At 35.2% G+C, this 17,309-nt stretch overlaps 1 long non-coding RNA gene across 1 annotated transcript; it reads left to right on the top strand.

Moving 5' to 3' along the window:
• The first annotated feature begins 10,290 nt into the window (after positions 1 to 10,290).
• Positions 10,291 to 14,219, top strand: LOC137242790 (uncharacterized). The gene is made up of 3 exons (XR_010950365.1): positions 10,291 to 10,382; positions 12,519 to 12,732; positions 13,791 to 14,219. It is a non-coding gene; the product is annotated as an uncharacterized lncRNA (long non-coding RNA).
• Positions 14,220 to 17,309: the final 3,090 nt, after the last annotated feature.

Raw genomic sequence — 17,309 nt, 5'->3', positions numbered from 1 at the left:
TAACCCATTTATAAGATGCATCAGCTCTTTGCAAAACCAGATTACTGCATTTCACGTATACATATGTGTTTCACTATCTCCTATGCATTCAAATTGAAAAAGCCGGCTTTACCAACGGAATGAATAACATTTCCAGTGACACCGTCGCCAGCATTCTTTGGCCACAAAACTTTTGCTGATCGCGCAACTTTGCAAATGAAAAGTTTTAACTAATGCTGTATTGTTTGTTTTTGTTTCTTTGTTTCTATGATTGTTCGTATGTTTTACAGTTTACTGTTTTTATACTCAGTTGAGCAGAGCTCACAGAGTATACTAACTTTGATTGGATAACGGTTGGTTGTACAGGTATAAAGGAATCGAGATAAATATAGACTTCCATATACCAAAATAATCAGTATCGAAAAAGCAATTTGATTGAGCCATGTCCGTCTGTCCGCCCGTCCGTCTGTCCGTTAACACGATAACTTGAGTAAATTTTGAGGTATCTTGATGAAATTTGGTATGTTGGTTGGGCACTCATCTCAAATAGCTTTTTAAAATGAACGATATCGGACTATAACCACGCCCACCTTTTCGATATCGAAAATTTCGAAAAACCGAAAAGATGTGATAATTCATTGCCAAAGACGGATAAAGCGATGAGACTTGGTAGGTATGACGCAGAATAGAAATTTGTAAAATTGTGGACAATGGGCGTGGCACCGCCCACTTTTGAAAGAAGATAACTTAAAAGTTTTGCAAGCTGTAATTTGACAGTCGTTGAAGATATCATGATGAAATTTGGCAGGACACATTTTAACAAAAAATTTAAGATTTTTATTGTATATAAGTAAATTATGTCAACATTCAACCCCACTAATGATATAGTGCAACAAAATACAAAAATAATATAAAATTTCAAAATGGGCGTGGCTCCGCCCTTTTTCATTTAATTCGTCTAGAATACTTTTAATGCCATAAGTCGAACCAAAATTTACCAATCCTTCAGAAATTTGGTAGGGGCATAGATTCTATGACAGTAACTGTTTTCTGTGAAAATGGGCGAAATCGGCTGAAGCAACGCCCAGTTTTTTTACACAGTCGACTGTCTGTCCTTCCGCTCGGCCGTTAACATGGTAACTTAAACAAAAACCGATACATTTTTACTAAACTAAGTCCACGTAGTTATCTGAACTCACTTTATCCTGGTATAAAAAATGGCCGAAATCCGACTATAACCACGCCCACCTTTTCGATATCGAAAATTACGAAAAATGAAAAAAATGCCATAATTCTATACCAAATACGAAAAAAGGGATGAAACATGGTAAATTGATTGGTTTATTGATGCAAAATATAACTCTAGAAAAAACTTTGTAAAATAGGTGTGGCACCTACCTAATTAAGTAGAAGAAAATGAAAAAGTTCTGCGAAATCAAAAGCCCTTGGAATTTTTGTGGGAATACTGTTCGTGGTATTACATATATAAATAAATTAGCGGTACCCGACAGATGATGTTCTGGGTCACCTTGGTCCACATTTTGGTCGATAGCTCGAAAAGGCGTCCACCTATAGGACTAAGGATTACTCCCTTTTAAAATACTTATTAATACCTTTAATTTGATACCCATATCGTATAAACACATTCTAGAGTCACCCCTGGTCCACCTTTATGACGATATCCCGAAAGGACGTCCACGTATAAAACTAAGGATCACTCCCTTTTAAAATACTCATTAACACCTTTCATTTGATACCCATATTGTACAAACGCATTCTAGAGTCACCCCTGGTCCACCTTTATGGCGATATCTCGAAAAGGCGTCAACCTATAGAACTATTGGCCTCTCATTTGATTCCCATATCATACAAGCACATTCTAGAGTCACCCCTGGTCCACCTTTATGGCGATAGCTCGAAAATGCGTCCACCTATAGAACTAAGGATTACTCCCTTTTAAAATACTCATTAATACCTTTAATTTGATACCCATATCGTATAAACACATTCTAGAGTTACCCCTGGTCCACCTTTATGTCGATATCCCGAAAGGGCGCCCACATATAAAACTAAGGATCACTCCCTTTCAAAATACTCATTAACACCTTTCATTTGATACCCATATTGTACAAACGCATTCTAGAGTCACCCCTGGTCCACCTTTATGGCGATAGCTCGAAAAGGCGTCCACCTATAGAACTAAGGATTACTCCCTTTTAAAATACTCATTAATACCTTTAATTTGATACCCATATCGTATAAACACATTCTAGAGTCACCACTGGTCCACCTTTATGACGATATCCCGAAAGGGCGTCCACCAATAGAACTATGGCCTACTCCCTTTTAAAATACTCTTTAATGCCTTCCATTTGATACCCATGCCATACAAACACATTCCAGGGTTACCCTAGGTTTATTTTCCTATTTTGATTTTCCCTTATTTTGTCTCCAATGCTCTCAGCTGAGTATTAAATGTTCGGTTACACCCGAACTTAGCCTTCCTTACTTGTTTTTTTTTTTCCTAATTTGGGACATACAATTGGACTTTTGCAACGGAAGTAAGTTATGCTACGGGGTTGGCATGGGTGGAAAATGTTTGTAGTTGGAGCTATGATTTGATTCATGTACAAGGTACCAAAGTACCACAGCAAAACACTACTTTCTTCTTATCTTCTATACATTTTATACATTAAAGTCCTAAATTTTGGAAATAGGTAGTCTCGCACACTACTGAAAAATTGGGATGCGATTGTTTGTAAAAAAAATCCTACATTTAGCTATACAGAAATATCTTATTAAAATAAAAATCATGCATCTATGAAATATTTAACGATTCAGTTTTTATACCCAGCGTGCTTTGCACACAGAGTATATTAACTTTGATTGGATAACGGTTTGTTGTGCAGGTATAAAGGAATCGAGATAGATATAGACTTCCATATACCAAAATCATTCGTATCGAAAAAAAAAAATGTGATTGAACCATGTCCGTCCGTCCGCCTGCCCGTCCGTCTGTCCTTTAACACGATAACTTGAGTAAATATTGAGATATCTTCACCTAGTTTGGTACATGAGCTTATCTGGACCCAGAATAGATTGGTATTGAAAATGTGCTAATTCGGATAATAACCACGCTCACTTTTTATATATATAACATTTTGGAAAACACAAAAAACTTGACACTGAGACTCTTGATGAAAATTTGAAGAAAATTTTTATAAAGGGCGTGGCACCGACCACTTGTGATAAAATCAATTTTACAAATATTATTAATCATAAATCAAAAATCGTTAAACTTATCGTAAAAAAATTCGGCAGAGAGTTTGCTTTTACTATAAGGAATTCTTTGAAGAAAAATTAACGAAAATTTTTAAAACCGTCTTAGACGAAAATAATAAGCTATATCTTAGCGAAAAAGAGCTTTGTATCAATAGAATTTTACTTTATAAATTGAATTATAACATTAAAATGGAAAACACTAATTCTCTATGTTTCGGGAGCCAAAACTCGAAGAAAAATTAACATATCGGAATGAAATTGGGTACACAAATTCTCCCTATATTTCTAGTAAAAATGGACGGGATCGGTTAAAGACCACGGCAATTTAGATATAAAGCAAGTTTCAGAGGGTCGTAGACTAGAATAATAAGCTATAACTAAGCAAAAAATAATTTTGAATCAATGATATTTCACTTATCAAGTTTTATTGTAAGAGGAAATGGGGAGACATTTTTTTTTTTAAACGGGCGGTGCCACGTGTTATGTAAAATAAAAATAAATGTAAGGTGCGATAACTTCCGAAGATATCTAAGGCCGAGCTTCTCCTTCCAATTTGCGTCGTGCTCCTCTAGATTTTCCCTACAAATTTGCTGGACGGGACCTACATGTTTTATGCCGACACCGAACGGCATCTGCAAAGCAGATGGGTTTTCACTAAGTGCTTTTCATGGCAGAAATACACCCGTAGCGCTTGCCAAACACTGCCGTGGGGCGACCCCGCTTAGAAAAATTTTCTTCTAATTGAAAAACCTTATTTCTAAACTTTTGATGTTGCTTTGGCCGGGGTGTGAACCCAGGGCATACGGTATCGTAGGCAGAGCACGCTACCGTCACACCACTGTGGCCGCCACGTGTTATGTAGAAAAGTAATTTATAAGGTATTTGTTCAACGGCTTTAAGTCCAATTTTTGGTATTAAAACACCAAAAATTGTTTCTTCTTTAGTTTACCAATACATTTCGGTTACACACGGTAACCGTCTTCAGGGCTTTGAACAATAAACAAATTACAGAAACATAAAATAAAATACAATTTACATAAAAAATTAAACAAACATGAGCATTTCTCTACATACATTACTTTACACGTCTTCGCTGTTTAACAAGGAGGTAGTCACCATTGTAAATTTTACCAAGTAGGGCAACTAACAGCTGATCGGTGAAAATTCGCACATTCACACGCACAGTTGTCGACTCAGTTTCAAAAAAAACTTTAGATTATTTAATTCAAATTTTAAAGTGAGATAATCTTTACAAATTTATGTATACAGAATATATATGGCGTTTTTGTTGGTACTAAAACAATAGTTTTATTTATATTAAAGCTTTTATCATTTTTTTTTTTTTAACTTTGAAAAATCTCCGAACACCATTCCTTCATTATATGACATTCGACTGCCTAGTCCACTGCCTTCCACCCTATTCGCAACATAACCTCTGCTTAAGCTGCCAAACTATATAGTAAACAATGTTAGTCACTGTCCGCATATTGTTTATCAAGTTTTTGTAGTAGCTCACGCAGTTATCAATGTCCGTTTTTGTAATTCATTCGTATGTTAGTCGGTATGTTTAAAATATGAAGTACTTCTAAAGTCAATCTCTTATTATATTGTTTCCCTTCCTGAAGTATTGTTGCTTGGTTAAAGTTCGGAGAGTGGTTTTTCGTCGTACAGTGTGCCATAAGTGCTGTTTTATGGTGTGTTGTTTCGTTGCAATGTTTAAAGTCTGATTTGTGTTGGGCTAGTCGAGTTTTTAATTTGGCTTTGGTTGTGCCCACATATATATTATTGCATGATTCCATGTCATTTCCATTACATGTTATTTTATATATCACATTGCTTCTGTCCGCCTGAGGTACCTTAGATTTTGTTCTGTTGAATACATTTTTTAATGTGTTGATTGGCTTGTGCGCTTTTCTAACTTTTTCTTGATTATAACAATTCGAGTTTGTTAAGCGCTCTGATAAATTTGGTACATTAGATAATGATTTGAAAATTTCAGGTTTTTGTGATTCCCGTTGACTAGCTGTGATGTACGTCTTTTAATTAGGGTATTTGTAATATTTTCAGAAAATCGTTACTTTTTAATAATACTTTTGCTTCTTCTTTGATCTCTTACCACGAATTGTTATAATCAAGAAAAAGTTAGAATAGCGCACAAGCCAATTAATAAATTAAAAAATTTATTCAACAGAACAAAATCTAAGGTACCTCAGGCGGATAGAAGCAATGTGATATATAAAATACCATGTAATGGAAATGACATGGAATCATGCAATAATATATATGTGGGCACAACCAAAGCCAAATTAAAAACTCGACTAGCCCAACATAAATCAGACTTTAAACATTGCCACGAAACAACACACCATAAAACAGCACTTATGACACATTGTCCGACGAAATACCACTCCCCGAACTTTAACCAAGCAACAATACTTCAGGAAGGGAAACAATATAATAAGAGATTGACTTTAGAAGTACTTCATATTTTAAACATACCGACTAACATACGAATGAATTACAAAACGGACATTGATAACTGCGCGAGCTACTACAAACACTTGATAAACAATATGCGGACAGTGACTAACTCCACGTTAAACAGCGAAGACGTGTAAAATAATGTATGTAGAGAAATGTTCATGTTTGTTTAATTTTTTATGTAAATTGTATTTTTATTTTATGTTTCTGTAATTTGTTTATAGTTCAAAGCCCTGAAGACGTTTACCGTGTGTAACCGAAATATATTGGCAAACTAAAGAAAAAACAATTTTTGGTGTTCTAATACTAAAAATTGGATCTACAGCCGGTTAAACAAATACTTTATTAACAGAAAAAGGTCGCCAAATGATTTCATTGAAAAGTAATTTGTCTGAAATGAAATGTACAATTGAAGCTCACGCTGAGTATATAATGTTCGGTTACACCCGAATTTAGACACCTTTACTTCCTAAATTTATTTTACTAAGCACCGCATTATTACGAACAAAAATTCAATGCTGAAGCGGTGAAAAGTGTGATTGTGTTAGTTGTAAATTAACTGGTCTTGGCTAATTCGGCAAAAAAAAAATGGTATGTTGTAAAAAAGTTCGCCTTTGTACCATAGAAACGAATTTTGTGTTTATTTTCGTTTGTTTTTCACATGCTTATTGATATATATAACTGCCGTGATGTGGTGGTAACGTGTTACAACCACCACACTGCAAATTCTGGGTTCAAGGCCCAGAAAAAGCAACACCAAAATCTTCAGATTTCGAAAATTTCGAAAAACCGAAAAAGTGCGAAAATTCATTACAAAAGACAGATAAAGCGACGAAACTTGGTAGATGGGTTGAACCTATGACGCAGAATAGAAAATTAGTAAAATTTTAAAAGAAGGTAATTTAAAACTTTTGCAAGCTGTAATTTGGCAGTCGTTGAAGATATCATGATGAAATTTGGTAGGAACGTTACTCCTATTACTATATGTACGCTTAATAAAAATTAGGAAAATCGGAGAAGGACCTCGCCCACTTTTAAAAAAAAATTTTTTTTAAAGAAAAATTTTAACAAAAAATTTAATATCTTTACAGTATATAAGTAAATTATATCAACATTCAACTCCAGTAATAATATGGTCCAACAAAATGCAAAAATAAAATAAAATTTCAAAATGGGAATGGCTCCGCCCTTTTTCATTTAATTTGTCAAGGATACTTTTAACGCCACAAGTCGAACAAAAATTAACCAATCCTTTTGAAATTTGGTGGGGGCATAGATTTTATGACGTTAACTGTTTTCTGTGAAAATGGGCGAAATCGGTTGATGCCACGCCCAGTTTTTATACACAGTCGTTCGTCTGTCCTTCCGCATGGCCGTTAGCACGATAACTTGAGCAAAAATCGACATGTCCTTAATGAACTTAGTTCACGTGCTTACTTGAACTCACTTTATCTTGGTATGAAAAATGAACGAAATCCGACTATGACCACGCCCACTTTTTCGATATCGAAAATTACGAAAAATGAAAAAAATGCCATAATTCTATACCAAATACGAAAAAAGGGATGAAGCATGGTAAGGTAATTGGATTGTTTTATTGACGTGAAATATAACTTTAGAAAAATCTTTATAAAATGGTTGTAACACCTACCATATTAAGTAGAAGAAAATGAAAAAGTTCTGCAGGGCGAAATAAAAAACCCTTAAAATCTTGGCAGATATTACATATATAAATAAATTTGCGGTATCCAACAGATGATGTTCTGGGTCACCCTGGTCCACATTTTGGTCGATATCTGGAAAACGCCTTCACATATACAACTACCACCACTCCCTTTTAAAACTCTCATTAATACCTTAAATTTACCCATATCGTACAAACTCATTCTAGAGTCACCCCTGGCCCACCTTTATGGCGATATCTCGAAAAGGCGTCCACCTATAGAACTAAGCCCTACGCCCTTTTAAAATACTAATTAACTCCTTTCGTTTGATACCCATATTACACAAACGACTTCTACATTCACCCCTAGCCCACCTTTATGGCGATATCTCGAAACGGCGTCCACCTATGGAACTAAGGATTACTCCCTTTTAAAATACTCATTAACACCTTTCTTTTGATACCCATATTGTACAAACAAATTCTAGGGTCACCCCTGGTCCACCTTTATGGCGATATCTCGAAACGGCGTCCACCTATGGAACTAATGATTACTCCTTTTAGAATACTCATTAACACCTTTCATTTGATACCCATATCCTACAAACGCATTCTAGAGTCACCCCTGGTCCACCTTTATGGCGATATCTCGAAAAGGCGACCACCTATACAACAACCACCAATCCCTTTTAAAACCCTCATTAATACCTTTAATTTGATAGCCATATCATACAAACACATTCTAGAGTCACCCCTGGTTCACCTTTATGGCGATATTTCGAAACGGCATCCACCTATAGAACTAAGGATTACTCCCTTTTAAAATACTCATTAACACCTTTCATTTGATACCCATATCGTACAAACGCATTCTAGAGTCAACTCTGATCCACCTTTATGGTTATATCCCTAAATGGCGTCCACCTATAGAACTATGGCCCACTCCCTCATAAAGTACTCTTTAATGCCTTTCATTTGATACACATGTCATACAAACATATTCCAGGTTTTCCCTCGGTTCATTTTCCTACTGGTTATTTTTCCTTATGTTGTCACCATAGCTCTCAACTGAGTATGTAATGTTCGGTTACACCCGAACTTAACCTTCCTTACTTGTTAATAAATAAATTTTTAATAAAAATAGAATAAACAAAGTATATATTGTAGCATACTTAGAAATTAAGGTTACTTTTACGGAAAAATATCATAAAGAAAAAACTGTGTAAAATTAGTGTTTCTGGTCCCTTGTAAAATCAGATGCCGTCAAATAGACGATTTTGCAATTGGTCGAGAGATGCTTTTGCAAAGGCATCGACAGATTGTTCCCTACAACCAAGCCTGCTTCCGGGCATGGGAGCGATACACACTTTGACAACGTTTAGTAAACTAGCAAGAAATAAAGTAGCGAAATATGAAAGCATACTAATTTTTGTTTCCTAAACCTAAGTGCATTACTATGTGTATGCCGTGTGACTTTTAAAGAACTGCAATGGGAGCCCAACGGACTTAGAGCCTAGTGTGCAACCCACTTCCCAACGGGATACTTCATGCTAATACCGGGCAATATGATACTTATACGGTAGCTGGGTTTAAGTCCCACCGACTCTAAGGTTTTCACTATTCCCGCCTTCTAAAAAAAAATGCAAAGCCTACTGCAGCCTTAGATGAATATATGTTTTAGTTATCGCATTTCAAAGCTTGTTGGGAAGTGATTTAAATAATATTTACTATTTAATTTGCGGTCAAAGACCTGATGACTTTTCAAGCTGCCGCATACTATCGGATTTTCAAGCTCTAATGAGCTTTAATTCAAATAAAAATAAAAAATTAGCTTTAATTAATTGATATAAAAAAAATGTTCGAGTTTTTATGTGCAGAATGAAATGTCAATAAATCATTAAAAGAGGAAATTGATTTAAACAAATTGTATAAAATTGAAATTAACTATAAACAATAAGTATCCGTGTATTGAATTTTGTATTTAATGATCAACAACTTTTTTGTGTAAAGGAAATTATCTCAAAAAACAAGTACACTCAAAGAAATGGTGCTAGTAAAATCAACAAATCGGTTCTGTTTTTCTTGACTTAACGGAGATTCAGGGAAATTGATGGAATTATGGTTAATTCAACCGAGTTCTTTGTCAAGCGAACAAATTAGTTTAGTCATTTCAACAGAAGAGAAATTGTCGCTCTTAAGTTAACAAAATTCTGTAAAATTGACAGATTCCTAATCAATCTAACTGATTTTTTTGTTAACACAACTGATCTCACTGGTCATTTCAACAGCGATCAACAGTCAATGCATGAGCCAATTTCAAAGAGAATTTTACGCTCGCTGCGCTCTCTACTTTGTACTTATGTATGCTGTGTACTATATGTATGCACATATTTACGTATGTATATGGCGGCCGCCGTGGTGTGATGGTAGCGTGCTCCGCCTACCACACCGAAGACCCTGGGTTCACACCCCGGGCAAAGCAACATAAAAATTTTAGAAATAAGGTTTTTCAATTAGAAGAAAATTTTCCTAAGCGGGGTTGCCCCTCGGAACTGTTCCGGCAAGCACTCCGAGTGTATTTCTGCCATGAGAAGATCTCAGTGAAAAATCATCCGCCTTGCAAATGCCGCAACGTAGGTACTTTCGTACAAAGCTGTCGCAACGGCTTTGTTTGTTCATTTGACTACTAAAACGGTCAATTACGGATCAACGATTTGTGCGCAGTTGATTCCACGTCTTGTTGCGATGGATAAAAATTGACAGAAATTTCGGTAGAATTTACCCATATTTCGGTTGATTTTACCAGTCTTTTTCTTTCAGTGTAAGAGTGTCTAAGTTCGCGTATAAGCAAACATTATATACTCATCGTGAGTTTCAATTGTGCAGTTCGTTTCAGATAAATTACTCTTCTAAATAACACGTGGCATCGTACATTTAAAAAAGAATTTCTCCCAATTTCCTCTTACAATAAAACTTGGTAAGTGAAATATCATTGATACAAAACAATTTTTAGTTGTGATATAGCTTATTATTCTAGTTTGCGACCCTTTTAAACTTTTTTTATATAAAAATAGGCGTGGTCCTTAACCCATCCCATCCATTTTTAATTTAAATATTTCCTCCTATAAGGAAAATATATGTAACAAATATTATTACGATCCGGTAATTTTTCTTCGAGTTATGGCTGCCGAAACATAGAAAATTGCTTAGTTATAAAAGGGGCGGTGCCAGGCCCATTTTCAAAAATTTCTTTTTTTCTTATTTCTTGTTTCTTGTAATAATTCTACTTGGGAAAATAAATAAAATTGATATATAGCCCTTTTTTGCATAGATAAATCTTATTCTATTCTTCCACGACCCCTTTTAAAATCTTGGTTGGCGTGGTATTCAAGCAATTTCGTTCTTCGAAACATTCCTTATAGTAAATGCAAGCTCTGTGCAGTTTCAGTAGGTTGAAAGGCTTTTGATTTATGATTAGTATTTTTAAAATTGATATAATCACAAGTGGTCGGTGCAACGCCCATTTTCAAACAGTTTTTCAAATTTGTTTAGCCTTAATATCAGTCCATCGGATAATCGGATTTTTTTGTGTTTTCCAAATATCGAATGTGGTAAAGATATCCCAATATTTGCTCAATTTCTCGTATCAACGGGTGGACAGACGGACGGACAGACGCACGGACGGACATGGCTTAATCAAATTTTTTGTCGATACTGATGATTTGATATATGGAAGTCTATATCTATCTCGATTCCTGTGTACCTGTACAACCAACCGTTATATTACCAAAAATAATATACTCTCCGTGCAAAGCACGCTGAGTATAAAAAACGCAGCAACAATTAATGCATTTGTTTTGAAGGGTAGACGTGGTCGTGAAAAAAATTAATTTAATGCAGAGCATTAAACATTTATATAAAAAAAATTGGAACATAAGAAACTAAAACACACAAATGAGCTATTAATGAAGAGGAAAAATTAATTAAATTCAAAAAATATAAACAAAAAAAAAATTCTGAAGCACAGCTTAACCGCAATTATAATAAATTTTTTCATCCCATAATCTATGAAATCTCAAACAGAAGATGGTGCAATGTTACAAGGACAAAGAATATAGTAAAGGGTGAATTCACTAGTATACGCTCTTGAGGAGTTATACTTCTTTCTCATCATAAAAAAATTGTTTTTAATTGCATGCAAATAGTTACTTAATAAAAAGACTGGAAAAGATAGTCAACAAACTTTGTTCACTTTGTTTCCCCGTATTTTGTGGGGAGAGTTATCGATGTTGATGGTCCTTTTCCGGATATAGATGATATACGTTCCGATAAGAAGCACCATTCAGGTACTAGCCCGTCCATCTAGGGAACGATTTAATATGATCACATCGGCGAAACCTAGATCCATGAGGAAATTGGGGTCGCCAGAGCCACGGCTGCTAAAGAAACAGGATTCGCCACGGATAAGTGAGGTTGACAATTGGGTTGGAGAATCTATAAATTGCGCTGGCAAGCCCTTGAATCAGTTTGGTATTTTATTCGCCGCGGCTATACTCTAAGCCCCCTAACCCGCTGGAGACATCGATTTTATCTCGACAAATCATTCGTTTGTTAAAGACCGTACGTCATGCTAGAAAAGGATTCTGAAGTAGCCCTAGACCGCGGTATCGAAATCCAAGGCTTTAGAAAAATCTCGTATTTCGTGCAAAGAATAGTCTCAGTTTTTGCTTTGTATATACACTTTGAAACTCATCTCACTTCCACGCATACATACACGCCCACATACTCACCGAAGGCTGAAAACAAATTGCTAGTGGGTGTGTACGCTTCTAATTTAAAGGGAAAGAGCAACAGTACCAAAAAAAAAAAACATTCAAGCTTCAAGCGCATCAGCTAACCTTTAAAACTGACGACTTTGCAAAAACGTGCCTCAAAACATCCCTAATGGTAAATCTACATTTTGTTTCCTGTCTACCCTGGCCAACATTCTTTCACCTCAGTTTTTGTGTAGTGAATTCTATGATTACCGTCACCTCCCCTCCACCCACATACAAGTATTTATTTGCATGTTTACTGATTTTATTTTGCTTTTATTGAATTGATAAAATCACAGCTAACCAAAGAACATAAGAGCAAAAAAAAACAACGAAAACAATAACAACAATGATGACATGGCAACTGTGTGAAAAGGAGATAGCAGAGTGAATTGTGGAGAGTGTTGCCAGGAAAAAAATTTCTTTGGGGCTAGAATCTAAAAAAAAGGCTAGAAAAAGCAAAATTTCTTCAAGAAAATCCAAAACCCGTTGCAAAAACAGCTAAAAATATATGTAAGTAAACTTTTCAATGTAAGTTTTCACATTTATTTCAAATCAAACTTAAACAAAGTTATAAAAAAAAGGTACAGTATACTAAAAAAAAAAAAAAACAATGTAAGGTACAAGAGAAGTACATAAATAATACTGTCTTTATAAATCATTTTATATTTTTTAATAACAAAAATACGTTTTTTTTTTTTAACTTTTGTTTTGCCATTTGGCGGTAAGGTATCGTTAAAAAGTAAGAAGTATTTTTCACACTACTACAATGACTACACTCCTATAGGTTCGCCGAAAATACGGCTTGCCAAAATGTTGGCCGATGAAAATTAATTTAAATTTTTTTCCGATTTTTTTATTCAATTTTTAACGTCCTACGGGTGTACGAATCACCATTAAAATACCCGTGTGCGATATTGAAGTTTATGTTGGGACGAGATATATTTGAAGGGCCTTAGACTTCAAAATCTATGATTTCGTCCTCAGAAGATGGATTATTATTTTTGCTACACTCATAAATATTTTTTGTGTTCATTAATTTTAAGTTAATCGTTGTTTTTTTCAAAGTCATGACATTATTTATTCAGCCGTTTAAGACCACTTCTTATTGTCAGAAGCGAATTCAACATAACTAAACTCATTTTGTTTCTGTGTTTGCTTTTAACCAAACTCATGCTTGAAAACATTCTTGCAACTTCAGCATTACTTAGTTGCAGCACCAAATAGACAAGCTTTTGGAATTATACTGTTTAAAATCAAACCAAAAACTTAATGTTGAAGTGACATTTTTCCAATTTTGGAGATGGATATTTTTACACTGCATTTGTAATCTCGTTATTTCATCAGTGCTATACTTGTTTTTTTTTTCATTTGTGAAATATGAAAACCTTTGAGGTTTTACAATCCTCAATGTGCTTTCAACCAAAAAGAAATCTATTTTGCTAAGCGTTTCTATATTGTGCGGCAAGCGTTGCCTTAATTGCTCTATTAATTAGTTATGAAGTATCTTTCTTTTAATGAATTCGTCTATACATTTATCTTATTTTTTTATTCGTATATATTCTTCAAAGGTATAATGAAAATAAGGTACGGGAGACAAAAATTTATTATAATCTGAAGTTAAAGGCTCGAAACACTTAGAAGATGACACTATGCTGTTGCACAAGCTGGAAAGCAAATATACAACCTCAAGACACAGTTTAGCAATTAAAGGTTTTGTCATCAGTTGGGTACCGATTTGCCACATCACACATAACGAAACATATAAAAATTTCGACACACATAAAACACATTACAAATTTCACAATACGTATTGCCGAAATAGATTTGAAGCCAAAAAGGGGCAAACATTTTAAAAAGGGCCGAAAAATTAGCTAGGGGCTAAACCGGAAACTAAACCGGAGCTAAACGCAAACAAAAGGCTAGATCTGGCTCCAAAAGCACCAAAATGGCAACACTGATTGTGGAGAATACATATGGGAACTGTGCGAGGGTGTAAGCGGTTGCGATTGAGGTAGTGAAACCAGTCAACTAGACATATGCAGGAATGGATTTTTAGTGAGTATGTATGTATGTAAATCCACATACTTTAATCGCAAATACAAAATCGAATAGACTGGCATACATACGCATGTACATTAGGATGGTCCGAAAAAAAATTGTTTTTCGTTTTAATAGAATAGTGAGAGTAGTGTCCAGGAAATCCAAAGAGGTAAGTACCTCAGCGTGGTTTTAGTTTTTCAAAGAAAATCGTTTGAGGAATTTTTAAGTTTTTATAAAATGTGTACCAGAGCTCTAACTCTTAGTAACCAAGCAATTACATATTCTTATAAGAAATCGAACGGTCTACAAAATAGGTCTTAAAGGTTGACTCGTTTAGTAGTTGTTCGAGACTTAAGTGCAAACTTAAATTTTATTAGTTTTACCATACAATTTGTATGAAAAAAAAACTGAGGACGCAATCTTAATAATAAAAACAAAAAGTCAAACTTTTTAAAAGCTATATATTTGGATGTCCTGAAAAATATTTACACTGTAGCTGATCACGCATCTCAAGCGATTGAATGGTGTCTAGCGCGGCACATGCATGGAACGAACTGCCAAGTAGGGTGCAGTAGCAAACGGAAAAAATAAAAGTTTTTGGACCACCTTAATGTACATATATATATTTGTAGTTATGTGCATAAATATCAAGCAATAAGCGAATAAATGAATGAATTTTCCATTTCGGTTGCGAATAAGGCAATGCTTGGCGGGTGATATTTTTACAAAAAAAAAATAAAAAATTAAGAAAACCCGGAAACATTGGGGCTAAATGTCGGAACAATAATGCGGGATGAATTCATATGGCAAATATATTCGTATGTACTGTAAATGTTTATATAAATGCGCATAAATTATTTACATCCGACGAGCTTAAATTCCTTTGAACTGGTTTGCTCATATTTACTACTTTAGTTTGATTTTGGTTTATTTTATATTACCGCAGATAGTTATATACATATATACAATCACGTAAGTAAATAACGACACGTTAGTTGCATAATAAAATATATGAATATGTGAAAATCCGCATCGCTTTTGCAATTACATTATGATAAATCAAGCTAGGGTATCAGCATAAAGGGGGAGAATAGTGTGAGGGAAGTGACATTGCGCCATACTTGGCTTGAAAGCAGTCCTCTCCAATATTTGAACTGCGAGTGTGTTGGTTAGAGTAAAATCAGTGGTAGTGGTTTAGTTCTTGATTAACGAGCAATGAGCAAGACGTATACACGCGTCTACTTAACGAAAAAGAATAATAGTATGTTTTAAGTGAGCGCTAATTATTTGTTTCAGTAGCTGACGACCTCTGCAAAAGTGCTCTCTAAGGCTTGCACCATCAGATCATCATAAATTTGGCGTGGCTTTGATCGCGATATGTATAAACCACATCCAGCCTTTACACAGGTCTACAAATGAATGATATATTGAAGAGTCTCGTGCTAATGCGGACTGTAACGGAACGTTATTTTCTGCCGCGAACGACAATACTTGGCGGCAAAGTCCCAATGCCAACACAAAATCAACCACGTGACTACGTTTTGCGCTACCCATCGTGGCAAGGTCCTATTATATTTCTGCTTTGCCACATTAGTCATGTTTTCATCTCACGAAATGAATGAAGTCAGCCTTTGCCATCTCAAACATATTAAACAGCTGAGCATGACTAACCTCCTTTAAAGGGGTTCAAAGATTTTAGGTGCATGCCTTCAAATCGTAGTTCTTAAACCCTTTTTCGTGGTCTTTATCCAAAAAAATTTCATCCGAGATTTTATTCCGTTCCGGAATAAGAGATAGTTAAAGATATATAAAACGACGCAAGAGACACACCCGCTTGTAGCGCTGCGCATATCGGTGAGCCTTTAAGCCGAGTGAGCAAATCGCATTCTAGCAAGCTTCTTCTCTTTCTACGCCAAGCCTAGGTGGGACAAGAGTTGATTATTGCATCTGGCATCAAGAAGTTATCACGTTTCTCAGAGTGCAAAAGTGAAGGCATAAAAGTGGGAATTAAGCATTGCGGCGCTACTGAGACTGCTTGCACAGCTGTATAACCACCGCCATTAGACTTCGTTAATTATTCTACTGGCATTTAAAATTACATAACGCTTTTTATGGTAAACTAAGAATATCTTTTTTGCACTTTTACCATCACCAACTAATACGATTCAGCCCATTGGCATCTAATAAGCTACCACAAAGTTTTATGAACTTTCAACCAAAAAATTACGTCACGTCATCTATAGGTGAGCAAATTTAATATTTTACGAAAGCATTTACTATAATTGTTTACCAAAGCAATGAAAAACAAAATATTAAAAAATTTAAAACAACAAAAAACACTAAGAAACTCAAAGCAAAATTTGAACAGCACACAGCTGCTGCTGCTGCTTCTGTTGCTGTTGAGCAAAAATATTCGACTCCAGCGATTATCGCATTACAGTTTGAAAACTTCCGGCATCATAAAGCGTCAAGAGAGGTCGTCTACGAGTCCGTTTGGGGGTCTCCAAGTGGCGCACAAGCGCACAAGGTTATTAAATTAAAACATAAAAACTTTTCCAACTTCACTTTTTTGTGTAACGCAAAATAATACAAATAATAATAATAATAAGAGAAAAATTTTATAGTGGTATACGAATATGAAAATATTGTAGACGAAAGTTGAAAGTGCAGGTTAAAGTTGGATGTGAAAATTTTCTTTAGCCATAAATGTAAGTATGTATGTGCAGCAGCGAGGACGAAAGTAGAAGTGGCATTTTTTTTTTTTTTCAAATTTTGTCAATTAAATTTTTCTCGGGCCTTGTGGCAGCTTGAGTGCCAGCATTCTGACCACAGCAGTATGGTGCCCTCTAATATACGGCAAACGGAATATATGGTCTCGTGCCTGAGCTTTGAAAGAGATATTGGGCCACACTTGAGCCGAAGAGTTAGTGGCGGGGTGCAGAAATGGCAGAACTTACTATGCACGTGTAAATGTATGGTTCCAAATTAATGAAAGGGGTTGGGGTTTGCTGTTTACTGTGTCGACCCAGAAATAAATAGATACTACC

The sequence above is a fragment of the Eurosta solidaginis genome, chromosome 2 (assembly GCF_040869045.1).
Source record: "Eurosta solidaginis isolate ZX-2024a chromosome 2, ASM4086904v1, whole genome shotgun sequence".
Taxonomy (NCBI): Eukaryota; Metazoa; Arthropoda; class Insecta; order Diptera; family Tephritidae; genus Eurosta; species Eurosta solidaginis.
Note: the sequence above shows the minus strand (reverse complement) of the source record. Positions and strands in the feature narration are given on the sequence as shown.